We start from the raw sequence: 19,552 nt of genomic DNA, 5'->3' as shown, positions 1-19,552 counted from the left end.
ACAAAGTGCGAAGTATTCAGTTATTGTTGCATCCACTATGGAGGCTGAATTTGTGGCATGCTTTGAGGTCATAGTTTAGGCTAATTGGTTGCAAAATTCTATTTCGGGACTTGGAGTAGTTGACAGTATTGCCAAACCGTTGAAAATTTATTGTGATAATTTTGCAGCTATTTTCTTTTCTAAAAACGACAAGTATTCCAAAGGTGCTAAGCATATGGAATTGAAATACTTTGCCATTAAATAAGAAGTTTTGAATCAAAGAGTGTCAATAGAACATATTAACACTAATCTTATGATTGTTGACCCTTTAACAAAAAGGTTATCGCCCAAATTATTTACTGGCCATGTAGAGAATATGGACATTATGTCAACCAGTGAATGTGAATGTTGAATGTTAATGTTGTTATTAATGCCTATTTGACACTCTAAGCTCGTTAATGTACAAGTTTATGAAATTTTTGTTTTCTACTTTATGTATATGCATGCAAATTATGATGTGGAAAACATATTATGTGATAATGAAAATGACTTTATGTTTGAACCCATTATGGAATTCTTATTTTTAAAGTCATATTAAGGAGAACGATAATATAGTAGTATATGGAAGGGAATGTGTTGATTGAATGACATGTAACCGCCATGGCTCTTATTATTTTGTATCTTTAATTATGATTAATGATAGAACCAATTATTTAAGCTCTTTTAATGCGCATTATGATTTATGTAATTATTAAATCATGAAGTATGGCATTGTATGAGTCAAGTGGGAAAACGTTATAAAAATAAATTAGTAAATTAAATAATGTGACTCATGTGAAATATAATTATGGGCCTAAATGTTATTTAATAAAATAAAGGGACCTATTGGTTAGTATGGGAAGTTATTATTTTTTAAACTTTAAAAAACTGATGGTAACCAACTTAATGGAAGTTGGCAAAAGAAAGGAAATAAGGGTTCTGTCTCTACTTGGAAAATCACTCACTATTAACCATCAAGAAAGGTTGTGAGAATAGAAAGGAAAGGCAAGAGATATATTGGGAAAGGAGAATGAAGAACTAATTTTATTAGGCCTTTCATGGATCAAAGTAAGTCTCGCTTACTATTATAAATGTATGTGAGAATCATAAATTCTAAAAATCCTTATGGTATGCAGTAGTTTTCTTGAATCATGAATGATATAAAGGCTACAACTTACATGTGGTATCAGAGCTTTAGGTTTTTGAATTTATGATTCTCCATGAATGATAGTTTCCCAATTTTATGAACCCTAATTTTAATTGGAAATTTGTTGGAACAATTTTTTTTCCTTGCTACACATATTGAGAATGAATTTGATTTTGGAAATGCTGTGAATTCAATTTGGAATGTCCCTTGAATTTGAAATTTGAAATCTCCTTGTTATGAGAATTTTTATTTGAAATAAAAATATTGAATTGAAACCAAATGTCGAATGTTTTCCCAATTTTCTTGTCATGTCAATTGTAATTTGTAATTTTAGCTTATGCGTATGGAATGCTGAAATTGATTTGGAATTGTAACTTAACTTTACAATTGAAATAGCAAGCATCTGACATGATTGAAATTGGAAATCAAAATGAAAGTACTATCCTATTTATTCCAAAGTTGAAAGCTTATGTGTTTAAAGAGTCTGTGATTGGGCTTTTATATCTAATTGAATTTCCAATTTGAAAGTCATGATTGAATTTGAATGGTGATATTGATTAAATTCAAGTTTTAAGTCTGCATGTTATTAGCTTTTATGAAACAACTTGATTTTACAATTGAAAAAAAAATTAATTGCATTTATTTTTGGATTAAATGTATGATAGATTTGTAATCACCAAACTGGTCAAATATTTATGTTTTATTTAATTCCAAATTAATGATAATTTTATTTCAATTACCCATAGCATGGATGTTAAATTATGAATTATTGGTTTATGGGTTAATTGAAGTTCATTATTATAAGACATTTATGGATCACTCAAAGGTTGATTAGTTGTTTTTATAATTAATGGATATGACTGTTGGTGTGAGTATGCATTATTAGCTTTATTTACATATCCAAAGAAAATAAGTATTTATAATTAATGCATATGTCTTATCAAATAATGTTAATATTATTAGCAACATTATGTTTTTGTGTATTAATGTATCACCCAAAGAAGGATATTGGTATGCATAGAATGCTTGTTTGTTGTTTGAATTTGTATCGTATGTTTAATTTATATGACTCAAACTATTAATGTTAAGCATGTGTTAATTGCAGTATCTGTTCCTATATCTTTGCATTCTCATGCTATGTCTGTTCCGATCTTTAATGGGTTGAATTTCTCTGATTGGAGCGAACAAGTCCAATTTCACTTAGGTGTGTTGGATCTTGATTTAGCTATTCAAGTTCAAAAACCTGCTACTATTACTGATGCTAGTAGCAATGAAGAGAAAGCCCATTATAAGGCTTGAGAAAAGTCAAATAGACTTAGCCTGATGTTTATGTGAATGAGGATAGAAAATAACATTAAGTCCACTCTTTCCAAAATTGAAAGTGCAAAAGAATTTATGAAATTTGTGGAAGAGCGCTCCCAAACTGTTGATAAGTCTCTTGTTGGGACATTAATGAGTACCTTAACCACAATGAAGTTTGATGGTTCTTATATTATGCATGAACATGTCATTGAGATGACAAACATTGCAATAAGACTTAAGTCTCTTAGAATGACAGTGGATGAAAATTTCCTTGTGCAGTTCATTTTGAACTCATTACCATCTAATTATGGTCATTTCCAAATGAACTATAATACCATGAAAGACAAATGGAATGTGCATGAATTGCACAATATGTTAGTTCAGGAGGAAACTAGACTCAAGAATGAAGGAAACCACTCCATTCATTATGTTAATAATTAGGGAGCTGGAAAGAAAGTTGATAAGAAACATGGAAAAGGCAAATGACCATTAAAGATTTCCCAGTCCTCTACTAAAATCCAGAAGAAAAATGATAAATGTCATTTCTGTGAGAAGTTTGGACATTTCTAGAAGGATTGCCCAAAATGCAAAGCTTGGTTTGAAAAGAAAGGTGAGCACAATGCTTATGTATGTTTCGAATCTATTTTAATTGAAGTTCCCCATAATACTTGGTGGATTAATTCTGGATGTACAACGATCAAGAAGAACAACAAATTAATGATCCCGAGGTTAACAATGAACCTATAGTAGAACAACCACAAGAAATGGTATTAAGAAGATCCCAAAGAGAAAGGAAATATTCTATTTTGAATGATTACATGGTTTATCTACAAGAGTCAGAAAATGACTTAGGCATTAATAATGATCCAGTTTCATTTTCAGAAGCCATTAATGATGATAATTCTCGTAAGTGGTTAGATGCCATGAAATATGAGCTTAAATCAATGGCACATAATCGTATATGGGACCTTGTACAATTGCGTAAAGGATGTAAGAGATTTGGGTGTAAATGGGTCTTTAAGACTAAGTGTGACTCTCATGGCAATATTGAACGTTACAAGGCTCGACTTGTTGCCAAAGATTTTACTCAAAAAGATGGTATTGACTATAAAGAAACATGGAGTTATATGAAAACACATAGAAGGGGGGTTGAATATGTGTGAGTGTGAACAAAGGAATTTTAAAAAAATGTTTTCACAATGAATCTCTTTTTCATCCAGTAAAAATGTTATTTTGGGTACTTAAAAGATTTGTGCAGGATTTGTTAAGCAAGGAATTTTTCGTCTGAAGGTTCATCGTCTACACAGGGAAAATGCTTCTTAAACGAAAATTGTTCTTTAAGATAATAACTTAAGCAAGTGTGGTTTTCGTCTAAAGATAGTTGTGATGCATAATAAGTATTGGATGAAGTTTTCAGTATGTTAAATCAACTAAATAAAGGTGCATCTAAAACATGAAAAATAGTGCAAGTATTTTTATACTAGTTCGCTCAAACTGAGCTATGTCTAGTCTCCTTCAATTGAAGGGTTCCACTAGATATTCAATGAAGTAGATATAGTATTATCGACCACTTCTGGCCCGCCAACTTCACTCATCAGCGTTAATATTCTTTAATCAGCCTTTTTTGGCTCGTTGTGAGTATTCTAGACTATCCAGGTCACGACCACTCCTGGTCCCGAGTATTCTCAACCACTCCTGATTGGCCAACTTCACTCATTGACTCTAATATTCTTTAATAAGCCTCTTCAGGCTCGCAGTGAGTATTCTAGACCACCCAGGTCACGACCACTTCTGGTCCCGAGTATTCTCAACCACTCCTGGTTCGTGAACTGCACTCGTCGACGCTAGTATTATTTGATTAGCCTCTTCTGGCTCACAATGAGTATTCTAGACCACCCAGGTCACGACAACTCCTGGTCCCGAGTATTCTTAACTACTCCTGGTTCATCAACTTCACTCATCGACGCTAATATTCTTTGATCAACCACTTCTGGCTCTCAATGAGTATTATCGACCAACTTCTGGCCTGCTAGCTTCACTCACTAGCGCTAGTATTCTTTGTTCAACCACTTCTAGCTCTCAATGAGTATTCTTTGACAAGCCTCTTCAAGTTTTTACAAGTATTCTTTCCCTAGCCTCTTCAGGCTTAACAAATGATAAATGGATGATTTGGTTTGAGTGTTTGGGTTACTCTCACAAAGAGGATACAAAAGGTTTACAACAGTCACTAAGGTATGCAACCTTAGTTTTACAATGATTGAGTGTTTGGTTTACTCTCATAGAGAGGATACAAAGATGAATACACTCACTAAGGTTTATGTTCCTAAGTTGCACTTAAAACTCCTTAGTGTACAAAGATAAATATACTATGGTACATTTTACTTTATACGCTCTATCTCTGGTTTTGTTGCTTCATGGGCTTGATATCACTCTTCGCTCATCTTCACCAAAACCCAACCTTTCAAGGTTTGAAGTCGTGATATATATATATAATCTTGTAAAATTTTCCCGTTGCAAATGTTTGTTGAGGTTGGATGTAGTCGTTCATGACTAGTTTGATCTTTCATTTAATGCATAAGATCTTGCATTAAATGTTACTTCTTGTTTATAGACATTGCGTGAAGTCTTCTATGTTTGTTAGTAGTAGTGTCTGACTTTACCTGAGACCTAGGAACTTTTTGTCCTCTTCTGGTCATTGTAGCTACAGAGTGTTGTCTTTATCTGAAAAAGTAATGTACTTTTTCTAACACATGCATGCTTTTACTTTTGGCGTGCTTTTCTTCTTTTTCTTCTCTTCCTTTAATCATGCGATTATGTTGAGAGCTTTCGTATGATCGTAAACAATGTCTGAGTTGTCCTTTGAGACTTGATTCTTCAGATACTTGCATGGCAGTCTTCGTCTGCGTCTGGTAGTCCATTTGCTTCTCAAATCTTGATCTTCATCTAAGCATTAGTCCTTAATGCTCTGACTTTCTATGGTCTGGTCAACTTTGTAGATGCACAGACTTTGTTTTCGTCTGTAATACTTTTCAATCTGTGTTGTCCTTCGTCTGAAATATTGTTGACTTTCTTTTGATCATTGACTAGCCTTCGTCTGATTTCTTATGTTGCGCTCTAGGTTCTACTTGACATACCTTAGTCTGATATTTAATTTATCATTGTCTGGCGTACATGTTGTATTCCATCTATCATTTGATGCTCAATTTCCTCTATCATTTGTTCCGTCTATTATTTGGCTTTGTTTCGTCTGATCCTTGAAGCTTTCGTCTTGTTCTTGATTTAGTCTTTTCGTCTGGCTTGAAGGTTTTCTTCTTTTCTCTTAGCATATGCACATTCTCTATTCTTCAAATTGCTTGTACTTTATGTTTTTCTGAAACACTAACACTCTTGTTAGAAATAACAACATGTATTATATTTGTCTCATTCAAAACCTTGTTGAGAATTGCTTCGTCTGACTTAACAAAATATTTTCACCAGTTTCTAGGAAAAATTCTTTCAGAATTATTATGGCATTAATAGCTCATTATGATCTTGAGTTACATCAAATGGATGTTAAAACTGCCTTTTTAAATGGAAATTTAGAAGAAAATTTTTATATGGACCAACTAGTGGGGTTCATTGAAGAAGGAAAGGAACACATGGTGTGTAAACTTAAGAAATCAATATATGGACTTAAACAGGCTTCCTGACAACGATATCTTAAGTTCAATGATACTATTATGTCTTTTGGATTTAAGGAAAACACTATCGATCGGTGTATATATCTGAAGGTTAGTGGGAGCAAGTTTATATTTCTAATTTTGTATGTTGATGACATCTTGCTTGCAACTAATGACCTTGGTCTATTAAGTGAGACTAAGAAGTTTCTCTCTAATAACTTTGAAATGAAAGATATGGGTGAGGCAGGCTATGTTATAGAAATAAAAATATTTCGTGATAGATCACAAAAACTGTTAGGTTTGTCTCAAAAAGCTTATATTAATAAAGTTTTAGAGAGATTCATAATGGATAAATGTTCAACATCTCCTGTTCCAATACAAAAAGGAGATAAATTTAGTCTCATGCAATGTCCAAAGAATGATTTGGAATGAAAACAGATGGAAAATATCCCTTATGCATCTGTTGTTGGGAGTTTGATGTATGCTCAAACATGTACGAGGCCAGATATTAGCCTTGCAATTGGTATGCTTGGTAGATACCAGAGTAATCCAAGATTGGATCATTGGAAAGATGCAAAGAAAGTCTTAAGATACTTGCAAGGAACAAAGAATCATACACTTACTTATAGGAGATCTAATCATCTTGAGGTGATTGAATATATAGATTCAGACTTTGTTGTATGGATACAAGAAAGTCTACATTTAGTCAAAGGAGCAATTTCATGACAAAGTGCGAAGTATTCAGTTATTGTTGCATCCACTATGGAGGCTGAATTTGTGGCATGCTTTGAGGTCATAGTTTAGGCTAATTGGTTGCAAAATTCTATTTCGGGACTTGGAGTAGTTGACAGTATTGCCAAACCGTTGAAAATTTATTGTGATAATTTTGCAGCTATTTTCTTTTCTAAAAACGACAAGTATTCCAAAGGTGCTAAGCATATGGAATTGAAATACTTTGCCATTAAATAAGAAGTTTTGAATCAAAGAGTGTCAATAGAACATATTAACACTAATCTTATGATTGTTGACCCTTTAACAAAAAGGTTATCGCCCAAATTATTTACTGGCCATGTAGAGAATATGGACATTATGTCAACCAGTGAATGTGAATGTTGAATGTTAATGTTGTTATTAATGCCTATTTGACACTCTAAGCTCGTTAATGTACAAGTTTATGAAATTTTTGTTTTCTACTTTATGTATATGCATGCAAATTATGATGTGGAAAACATATTATGTGATAATGAAAATGACTTTATGTTTGAACCCATTATGGAATTCTTATTTTTAAAGTCATATTAAGGAGAACGATAATATAGTAGTATATGGAAGGGAATGTGTTGATTGAATGACATGTAACCGCCATGGCTCTTATTATTTTGTATCTTTAATTATGATTAATGATAGAACCAATTATTTAAGCTCTTTTAATGCGCATTATGATTTATGTAATTATTAAATCATGAAGTATGGCATTGTATGAGTCAAGTGGGAAAACGTTATAAAAATAAATTAGTAAATTAAATAATGTGACTCATGTGAAATATAATTATGGGCCTAAATGTTATTTAATAAAATAAAGGGACCTATTGGTTAGTATGGGAAGTTATTATTTTTTAAACTTTAAAAAACTGATGGTAACCAACTTAATGGAAGTTGGCAAAAGAAAGGAAATAAGGGTTCTGTCTCTACTTGGAAAATCACTCACTATTAACCATCAAGAAAGGTTGTGAGAATAGAAAGGAAAGGCAAGAGATATATTGGGAAAGGAGAATGAAGAACTAATTTTATTAGGCCTTTCATGGATCAAAGTAAGTCTCGCTTACTATTATAAATGTATGTGAGAATCATAAATTCTAAAAATCCTTATGGTATGCAGTAGTTTTCTTGAATCATGAATGATATAAAGGCTACAACTTACATGTGGTATCAGAGCTTTAGGTTTTTGAATTTATGATTCTCCATGAATGATAGTTTCCCAATTTTATGAACCCTAATTTTAATTGGAAATTTGTTGGAACAATTTTTTTTCCTTGCTACACATATTGAGAATGAATTTGATTTTGGAAATGCTGTGAATTCAATTTGGAATGTCCCTTGAATTTGAAATTTGAAATCTCCTTGTTATGAGAATTTTTATTTGAAATAAAAATATTGAATTGAAACCAAATGTCGAATGTTTTCCCAATTTTCTTGTCATGTCAATTGTAATTTGTAATTTTAGCTTATGCGTATGGAATGCTGAAATTGATTTGGAATTGTAACTTAACTTTACAATTGAAATAGCAAGCATCTGACATGATTGAAATTGGAAATCAAAATGAAAGTACTATCCTATTTATTCCAAAGTTGAAAGCTTATGTGTTTAAAGAGTCTGTGATTGGGCTTTTATATCTAATTGAATTTCCAATTTGAAAGTCATGATTGAATTTGAATGGTGATATTGATTAAATTCAAGTTTTAAGTCTGCATGTTATTAGCTTTTATGAAACAACTTGATTTTACAATTGAAAAAAAAATTAATTGCATTTATTTTTGGATTAAATGTATGATAGATTTGTAATCACCAAACTGGTCAAATATTTATGTTTTATTTAATTCCAAATTAATGATAATTTTATTTCAATTACCCATAGCATGGATGTTAAATTATGAATTATTGGTTTATGGGTTAATTGAAGTTCATTATTATAAGACATTTATGGATCACTCAAAGGTTGATTAGTTGTTTTTATAATTAATGGATATGACTGTTGGTGTGAGTATGCATTATTAGCTTTATTTACATATCCAAAGAAAATAAGTATTTATAATTAATGCATATGTCTTATCAAATAATGTTAATATTATTAGCAACATTATGTTTTTGTGTATTAATGTATCACCCAAAGAAGGATATTGGTATGCATAGAATGCTTGTTTGTTGTTTGAATTTGTATCGTATGTTTAATTTATATGACTCAAACTATTAATGTTAAGCATGTGTTAATTGCAGTATCTGTTCCTATATCTTTGCATTCTCATGCTATGTCTGTTCCGATCTTTAATGGGTTGAATTTCTCTGATTGGAGCGAACAAGTCCAATTTCACTTAGGTGTGTTGGATCTTGATTTAGCTATTCAAGTTCAAAAACCTGCTACTATTACTGATGCTAGTAGCAATGAAGAGAAAGCCCATTATAAGGCTTGAGAAAAGTCAAATAGACTTAGCCTGATGTTTATGTGAATGAGGATAGAAAATAACATTAAGTCCACTCTTTCCAAAATTGAAAGTGCAAAAGAATTTATGAAATTTGTGGAAGAGCGCTCCCAAACTGTTGATAAGTCTCTTGTTGGGACATTAATGAGTACCTTAACCACAATGAAGTTTGATGGTTCTTATATTATGCATGAACATGTCATTGAGATGACAAACATTGCAATAAGACTTAAGTCTCTTAGAATGACAGTGGATGAAAATTTCCTTGTGCAGTTCATTTTGAACTCATTACCATCTAATTATGGTCATTTCCAAATGAACTATAATACCATGAAAGACAAATGGAATGTGCATGAATTGCACAATATGTTAGTTCAGGAGGAAACTAGACTCAAGAATGAAGGAAACCACTCCATTCATTATGTTAATAATTAGGGAGCTGGAAAGAAAGTTGATAAGAAACATGGAAAAGGCAAATGACCATTAAAGATTTCCCAGTCCTCTACTAAAATCCAGAAGAAAAATGATAAATGTCATTTCTGTGAGAAGTTTGGACATTTCTAGAAGGATTGCCCAAAATGCAAAGCTTGGTTTGAAAAGAAAGGTGAGCACAATGCTTATGTATGTTTCGAATCTATTTTAATTGAAGTTCCCCATAATACTTGGTGGATTAATTCTGGATGTACAACGATCAAGAAGAACAACAAATTAATGATCCCGAGGTTAACAATGAACCTATAGTAGAACAACCACAAGAAATGGTATTAAGAAGATCCCAAAGAGAAAGGAAATATTCTATTTTGAATGATTACATGGTTTATCTACAAGAGTCAGAAAATGACTTAGGCATTAATAATGATCCAGTTTCATTTTCAGAAGCCATTAATGATGATAATTCTCGTAAGTGGTTAGATGCCATGAAATATGAGCTTAAATCAATGGCACATAATCGTATATGGGACCTTGTACAATTGCGTAAAGGATGTAAGAGATTTGGGTGTAAATGGGTCTTTAAGACTAAGTGTGACTCTCATGGCAATATTGAACGTTACAAGGCTCGACTTGTTGCCAAAGATTTTACTCAAAAAGATGGTATTGACTATAAAGAAACATGGAGTTATATGAAAACACATAGAAGGGGGGTTGAATATGTGTGAGTGTGAACAAAGGAATTTTAAAAAAATGTTTTCACAATGAATCTCTTTTTCATCCAGTAAAAATGTTATTTTGGGTACTTAAAAGATTTGTGCAGGATTTGTTAAGCAAGGAATTTTTCGTCTGAAGGTTCATCGTCTACACAGGGAAAATGCTTCTTAAACGAAAATTGTTCTTTAAGATAATAACTTAAGCAAGTGTGGTTTTCGTCTAAAGATAGTTGTGATGCATAATAAGTATTGGATGAAGTTTTCAGTATGTTAAATCAACTAAATAAAGGTGCATCTAAAACATGAAAAATAGTGCAAGTATTTTTATACTAGTTCGCTCAAACTGAGCTATGTCTAGTCTCCTTCAATTGAAGGGTTCCACTAGATATTCAATGAAGTAGATATAGTATTATCGACCACTTCTGGCCCGCCAACTTCACTCATCAGCGTTAATATTCTTTAATCAGCCTTTTTTGGCTCGTTGTGAGTATTCTAGACTATCCAGGTCACGACCACTCCTGGTCCCGAGTATTCTCAACCACTCCTGATTGGCCAACTTCACTCATTGACTCTAATATTCTTTAATAAGCCTCTTCAGGCTCGCAGTGAGTATTCTAGACCACCCAGGTCACGACCACTTCTGGTCCCGAGTATTCTCAACCACTCCTGGTTCGTGAACTGCACTCGTCGACGCTAGTATTATTTGATTAGCCTCTTCTGGCTCACAATGAGTATTCTAGACCACCCAGGTCACGACAACTCCTGGTCCCGAGTATTCTTAACTACTCCTGGTTCATCAACTTCACTCATCGACGCTAATATTCTTTGATCAACCACTTCTGGCTCTCAATGAGTATTATCGACCAACTTCTGGCCTGCTAGCTTCACTCACTAGCGCTAGTATTCTTTGTTCAACCACTTCTAGCTCTCAATGAGTATTCTTTGACAAGCCTCTTCAAGTTTTTACAAGTATTCTTTCCCTAGCCTCTTCAGGCTTAACAAATGATAAATGGATGATTTGGTTTGAGTGTTTGGGTTACTCTCACAAAGAGGATACAAAAGGTTTACAACAGTCACTAAGGTATGCAACCTTAGTTTTACAATGATTGAGTGTTTGGTTTACTCTCATAGAGAGGATACAAAGATGAATACACTCACTAAGGTTTATGTTCCTAAGTTGCACTTAAAACTCCTTAGTGTACAAAGATAAATATACTATGGTACATTTTACTTTATACGCTCTATCTCTGGTTTTGTTGCTTCATGGGCTTGATATCACTCTTCGCTCATCTTCACCAAAACCCAACCTTTCAAGGTTTGAAGTCGTGATATATATATATAATCTTGTAAAATTTTCCCGTTGCAAATGTTTGTTGAGGTTGGATGTAGTCGTTCATGACTAGTTTGATCTTTCATTTAATGCATAAGATCTTGCATTAAATGTTACTTCTTGTTTATAGACATTGCGTGAAGTCTTCTATGTTTGTTAGTAGTAGTGTCTGACTTTACCTGAGACCTAGGAACTTTTTGTCCTCTTCTGGTCATTGTAGCTACAGAGTGTTGTCTTTATCTGAAAAAGTAATGTACTTTTTCTAACACATGCATGCTTTTACTTTTGGCGTGCTTTTCTTCTTTTTCTTCTCTTCCTTTAATCATGCGATTATGTTGAGAGCTTTCGTATGATCGTAAACAATGTCTGAGTTGTCCTTTGAGACTTGATTCTTCAGATACTTGCATGGCAGTCTTCGTCTGCGTCTGGTAGTCCATTTGCTTCTCAAATCTTGATCTTCATCTAAGCATTAGTCCTTAATGCTCTGACTTTCTATGGTCTGGTCAACTTTGTAGATGCACAGACTTTGTTTTCGTCTGTAATACTTTTCAATCTGTGTTGTCCTTCGTCTGAAATATTGTTGACTTTCTTTTGATCATTGACTAGCCTTCGTCTGATTTCTTATGTTGCGCTCTAGGTTCTACTTGACATACCTTAGTCTGATATTTAATTTATCATTGTCTGGCGTACATGTTGTATTCCATCTATCATTTGATGCTCAATTTCCTCTATCATTTGTTCCGTCTATTATTTGGCTTTGTTTCGTCTGATCCTTGAAGCTTTCGTCTTGTTCTTGATTTAGTCTTTTCGTCTGGCTTGAAGGTTTTCTTCTTTTCTCTTAGCATATGCACATTCTCTATTCTTCAAATTGCTTGTACTTTATGTTTTTCTGAAACACTAACACTCTTGTTAGAAATAACAACATGTATTATATTTGTCTCATTCAAAACCTTGTTGAGAATTGCTTCGTCTGACTTAACAAAATATTTTCACCAGTTTCTAGGAAAAATTCTTTCAGAATTATTATGGCATTAATAGCTCATTATGATCTTGAGTTACATCAAATGGATGTTAAAACTGCCTTTTTAAATGGAAATTTAGAAGAAAATTTTTATATGGACCAACTAGTGGGGTTCATTGAAGAAGGAAAGGAACACATGGTGTGTAAACTTAAGAAATCAATATATGGACTTAAACAGGCTTCCTGACAACGATATCTTAAGTTCAATGATACTATTATGTCTTTTGGATTTAAGGAAAACACTATCGATCGGTGTATATATCTGAAGGTTAGTGGGAGCAAGTTTATATTTCTAATTTTGTATGTTGATGACATCTTGCTTGCAACTAATGACCTTGGTCTATTAAGTGAGACTAAGAAGTTTCTCTCTAATAACTTTGAAATGAAAGATATGGGTGAGGCAGGCTATGTTATAGAAATAAAAATATTTCGTGATAGATCACAAAAACTGTTAGGTTTGTCTCAAAAAGCTTATATTAATAAAGTTTTAGAGAGATTCATAATGGATAAATGTTCAACATCTCCTGTTCCAATACAAAAAGGAGATAAATTTAGTCTCATGCAATGTCCAAAGAATGATTTGGAATGAAAACAGATGGAAAATATCCCTTATGCATCTGTTGTTGGGAGTTTGATGTATGCTCAAACATGTACGAGGCCAGATATTAGCCTTGCAATTGGTATGCTTGGTAGATACCAGAGTAATCCAAGATTGGATCATTGGAAAGATGCAAAGAAAGTCTTAAGATACTTGCAAGGAACAAAGAATCATACACTTACTTATAGGAGATCTAATCATCTTGAGGTGATTGAATATATAGATTCAGACTTTGTTGTATGGATACAAGAAAGTCTACATTTAGTCAAAGGAGCAATTTCATGACAAAGTGCGAAGTATTCAGTTATTGTTGCATCCACTATGGAGGCTGAATTTGTGGCATGCTTTGAGGTCATAGTTTAGGCTAATTGGTTGCAAAATTCTATTTCGGGACTTGGAGTAGTTGACAGTATTGCCAAACCGTTGAAAATTTATTGTGATAATTTTGCAGCTATTTTCTTTTCTAAAAACGACAAGTATTCCAAAGGTGCTAAGCATATGGAATTGAAATACTTTGCCATTAAATAAGAAGTTTTGAATCAAAGAGTGTCAATAGAACATATTAACACTAATCTTATGATTGTTGACCCTTTAACAAAAAGGTTATCGCCCAAATTATTTACTGGCCATGTAGAGAATATGGACATTATGTCAACCAGTGAATGTGAATGTTGAATGTTAATGTTGTTATTAATGCCTATTTGACACTCTAAGCTCGTTAATGTACAAGTTTATGAAATTTTTGTTTTCTACTTTATGTATATGCATGCAAATTATGATGTGGAAAACATATTATGTGATAATGAAAATGACTTTATGTTTGAACCCATTATGGAATTCTTATTTTTAAAGTCATATTAAGGAGAACGATAATATAGTAGTATATGGAAGGGAATGTGTTGATTGAATGACATGTAACCGCCATGGCTCTTATTATTTTGTATCTTTAATTATGATTAATGATAGAACCAATTATTTAAGCTCTTTTAATGCGCATTATGATTTATGTAATTATTAAATCATGAAGTATGGCATTGTATGAGTCAAGTGGGAAAACGTTATAAAAATAAATTAGTAAATTAAATAATGTGACTCATGTGAAATATAATTATGGGCCTAAATGTTATTTAATAAAATAAAGGGACCTATTGGTTAGTATGGGAAGTTATTATTTTTTAAACTTTAAAAAACTGATGGTAACCAACTTAATGGAAGTTGGCAAAAGAAAGGAAATAAGGGTTCTGTCTCTACTTGGAAAATCACTCACTATTAACCATCAAGAAAGACTGTGAGAATAAAAAGGAAAGGTAGAGATAAATTGGGAAAGGAGAATGAAGAACTAATTTTATTAGGCCCCTCATGGATCAAAGTAAGTTTCTCTTACTATTATAAATGTATGTGAGAATCATAGATTCTAAAATCCTTATGATATGTAGTAGTTTTCTTGAATCATGAATGATATGAAGGCTACACTTAGGTTATGTAGTTTACTTTTATTGGATTATTGTATCTATATTACATATATTTGTATAGTTGTTTTGCCTTTATATATATGATATATAGTACATATTCAGACATCGATAAACATATAACTCTAAGTTATTAGTTGTCTTCTACTATTGGTTGTTAAGCCATTAAGCGTAGGGATCATGACAGGTCGTTACACCTTTTATGGTATCAAAGTCGGTCAAGTCTTTTGGGTACTTTGTGGAAGGTGATCCTATTAGATTTTTGTTGTGTAGTTAGTTTATGTTGTGTTGGTTAGTTATTGAGTGGTTGTTGTGCAATGTTACTAAATGGTTTGTTAATCTCTGTATAAGATGTCTAGATCAAGTGAGCACATAGCTAGTTCCATGAAAATGATGGTCATGTCTATGCAACAACAAAATGCCTAATTTGCTTAGGCGGAGGCACAACGACAAGACCAGTCAAGCCTCAAGAGAGTTGGGACTTGGCAGAGTTCAAAAATTGTCACCCTCTTCTTAGGGGAGATGTAGATCCAGAGATAGTTGATCACTAGATTTGTGAGATGGAGAAAATATTTACTGCGTTATGATGCTCTTATGAGAGGAAGCTCACATATGCCATGTATATGTTGGTGGGGGAAGTTGAGTATCGGTGGCATGAAACTTAGTAGATGTTAGTTGCCCGAAGAGTCTAACACATATTTCATCGATATATTAAATTAAATATCAATATATTTTTAAGAAATCATTGAGTTATAATAAAAATTTACTTTATCATGTTTTTTCACAGGCTTATACATATTAAGAAACAAATATATTATTTGAAGAGAAAAATAAGGGAGGTGTATTGAATTATGATTTTAATGAATTTTAAAAGACTTTTTATTATAAAAAGTCTCGTGATATTCAAATAAGACTTTTTTTAATATAAAAAAGTTATATGATATTCAATCAAGACAATCAAGATTTTTTAAGAGTGTGTCAAAATTTGGTGATATACAATTTAGATAATTAGAATTTTTTAGGAGTCCATAAAAATATGATGATATTCAATTAATATTTTTTTTAATTTAGAAAAAGTCTGTTGGCATTAAAAAATTAAAAATTTTAATGAATTATTTTGAGTACTGAATTTTGTAAGATTTTTTAGTATAATTTATATATAATTCACTCATCAAACAATCTCCCAAAAACCTTTAAGATTTTGCATGACCTTTTTTTTCTTTTTTTTTTACTCGTTTTTGTTCTTTCTCTTAAATCTTTTATCTAGCATTTCTTGTTTCTCTCTCATTTTTTTTGTCTCTCATTCTCTCTCACCATTCTTTCTTCTTGCTTTTTTTCCCTCTATCTCATTTTTTCTTTTTCTTTTTTTTAATTCACCTCTCTCATTTATCTCTTCTTCTTCCTCATGTCATATTTTTTTTCATTTCCTTCTTTCTTGTCTTTCTTCTTTATTTTTTTTTTCTTGTTATCTTTTTATTCATCTCTCTCATTTATTTCTTCATTTTCTTCTTCTTCTTTTTCTATCTTTTTTTTATCTATCAATTGAAGTATAATTTATCAAAATTTATTTTTTAATTATTAAATATTTAAAATGGTGTTTGTGTTATTAAATATTACCTATTGTTAAAATTTTTAAATTATTAAAATTTAACTATTTATTTTTTTTAAAATTTAATATTGAAATATAAAATTTTAAAATATATATTAAAAAAACTTTGCAAATCCTTAAAATAAAAATGAAGTTTTCAATTCACGCCATGTATCCTTAAAAAATGTGATTGAAAGAATATTTAGTATTTTTAAATTACGTTTCACAATTTTTAAGTCATAACCTCTATTTTTTATTTAAGACTAAGTGCATGCAATAGAATATGTCAATGCATTTAAGTAGTATAAAAGGTTTCGGTGTTTTCTGGCAGCTTAGGAATATCCTCTCCTTTCGGGTTGCTTGTGATCATATGCATCGGGTTTCGCAAAGTGGGTCACGACCATCGGAGGCTCCTAACGATGATGGAAAATTAGGCGGGATGGCAACACCTTCAAGGAGAAGGTTTTGGGTGGTCCGTCGAAACCCAATAATGTGCGTAATCTTATTAATGAGGGAGTCATGACTTTGGAGTTTGAAGGTGGAGATCGTTTGTTTCCAAAATTTAATATTGCTCAACCCACTTTCGAGCAGCTATGCTTACCATGGAAGCAGTGCCTTGTGATAATGTTATTGGGGAAGAATATAGGGATGTGAACCTAGAGGGATGAATTCATTTTACTGATCTATCTAGGTTGGAAAGCTCATAATTAAGAAATTAAAAGAAAAAAAAATATGGATTGAGGTAAGAAATGGAAGAACAACGCCACAATCCCTAAAGATTGATAAGTTGAGGAAGATTCGCCACTTTGAATTAGGAAATTCAAGGATAAGAATCAAAAGTAGTTCCTAAGAACCTAGAGAGAGAAAATCCTCTCAATTGGAAAAATATCCAAATTCTGAATAATTCATTTTCTCCCTCAAACTTTTACAAATGGTTCCTATTTATAAGCTTAGATGGGCAAGATACATAAATTCCGACTAACACTTAGTATCCACTAGAATTGACTCCTCACCAGCCCACTAACTCATTAAATTCCACTAAGCCTAAAACACTAAATGCTGGTCTAGGTAACTTGGAAAGTCATCTGACTTATTTAATAAAATTAATAAAACAAAAATTAAATTAAAAAAATAAGACAATGGACTTATTTAATTATTCAGCCCCAAACTACTTAAATTCCAGCCCATTAATCCTTCTTCTTTATCATATGATTTTGGGCTTGTTAGTCTTCAATTTTACCCGGCTGGATTCACATCAGTTTCTCACAATGAGGGATAAGCTTCACACATTGTGGAAACTACAAGGTGGTTTTGAACTGATAGATATATCACATGGATACTTTATGGTAAAGTTTGATCTAGAGGCAGATAGGGAAAAAGTCATGTAGGGCGGTCCATGGATGCTTTTCGATCATTATTTAATCATAAGGCCATGGTCTCCTGAGTTTATGGTGTCGGAAGCTAAGGTGGATAACATTTTAGTTTGGGTTCGATTTTCGGGACTAGGGATGGTGTTCTATGATGAAAGTGTCTTACTTACCATTGCCTCTGCAATTTGTAAACTGACCAAAGTGGACCTCAATACTTTGAACATGATGAGGGGACGCTTCGCACGGGTCTGTGTTGAAATTAGGTTGGATCAACCTGTTGTGGGAAAATTCAACCTGAACGGAATTTGGTACAATGTCGAATATGAAGGTCTCCATCTGCTATTTGCTTCATGTGGGTGCTATGGCCACATCATGCAGAATTGATCTAGAGCTTTACCTACCTAGGAACAACAATCCCCTAGTGTTCTCGATGCAGTGATGGAAGGAAATAAGACAACGATAATAGATGAGGCGGGTCGTGAAGCGACCTTTGTGTTGAAAGATGGACTAATTGGGATACCTCAATTTCCAAAAGGTAACGCACTTGAACCTCATGGTGACTGGTTGGTGGTTAGGCGAAGAAACAAGAAACAAAACCATAACAGATTCTCGTCGAAGAATCATGCACCCCACTATGCGGAGGTTCCAAACTATGTGGCCAACAATTATGAAGGGGTTGTTAACAATATGGGCGGATATAACAAAAAAGATTCCACTAATAAGGAAAGTGGGACCCATAGAAATAATGTGACCTGTGCAGCTTCAGATTCACAAGCAACTCGGATAGGACATACCATGTAGATCCACGCATCAAATCAGGCACATGAGAATATGGTGCAACAGAAAGAAAAAAAGATAGGCCGAGTTGAGGAGATTAAACCTCAACAAAATACCACGTGGGTCAATATGAAAGCTCCCACAAACGACTTGAAGAAGCCAGTCAATTTTCAGTCTGCACTTCCCATTGTTCATGTTGAAGGAAATAAATTTCTATATCAAGATGAACCTGCGAACGACATACAAGATGTAGTTAACAGTAACCAAGGGTCTTGCACCCATGAACTGGGAGGACCATCTATTAATGTGCACGAGGGTGTAATGCTAGTTGATGAAAAGGAAGATATGCATGTAGTCCCTAGTGCTTGCAATGAGGACCTGATCTCTTAACTTCTTTGCATTGGATCTCACTATTCATGTCTGCAATGATTGAAGAACTAAATATTATCAGCTGGAACATTAGAGGCGCTGTTAATGTGAAAGGAAGAAGAAGAATCACAGAACTGGTGCAACTACATCACCCTGCTATTTTTGTTATCATGGAAACACATTGTTTGTTCTCTAGTGTTGAGTCCTTTTGGACGAAACTAGACTATAAATTATGTCATAAAGTGGAAGCACGTGGTCACTCAGGAGGCATTTGGATACTGATTGCCCAACATAGTCAACTAGTGACCAGTGAAGTAGCTGTATCTCCTCAAGCCATAACCTTTCGGGTCCATCAAGGCCACAAGGAATGGTCTTGCACGACTGTCTATGCTAGTCCAAGTTACAACCTTAGGGTGCAAGCTTGGTCTCATATAAAAAGTTTGAGAAGTCAGATTTCTACTCCTTGGATTTGATCGGTGACTTTAATGAGATAATATCATCTTCTGAATGTAGAGGCGGTATCTTTTCTATGCCTAGAGCATCATAGTTTATGCAATTAAT

Source organism: Cajanus cajan, chromosome 11 (assembly GCF_000230855.2).
Source record: "Cajanus cajan strain Asha chromosome 11, NIPB_CcT2T_4, whole genome shotgun sequence".
Taxonomy (NCBI): domain Eukaryota; kingdom Viridiplantae; phylum Streptophyta; class Magnoliopsida; order Fabales; family Fabaceae; genus Cajanus; species Cajanus cajan.
This window is presented reverse-complemented; position numbering follows the sequence as displayed.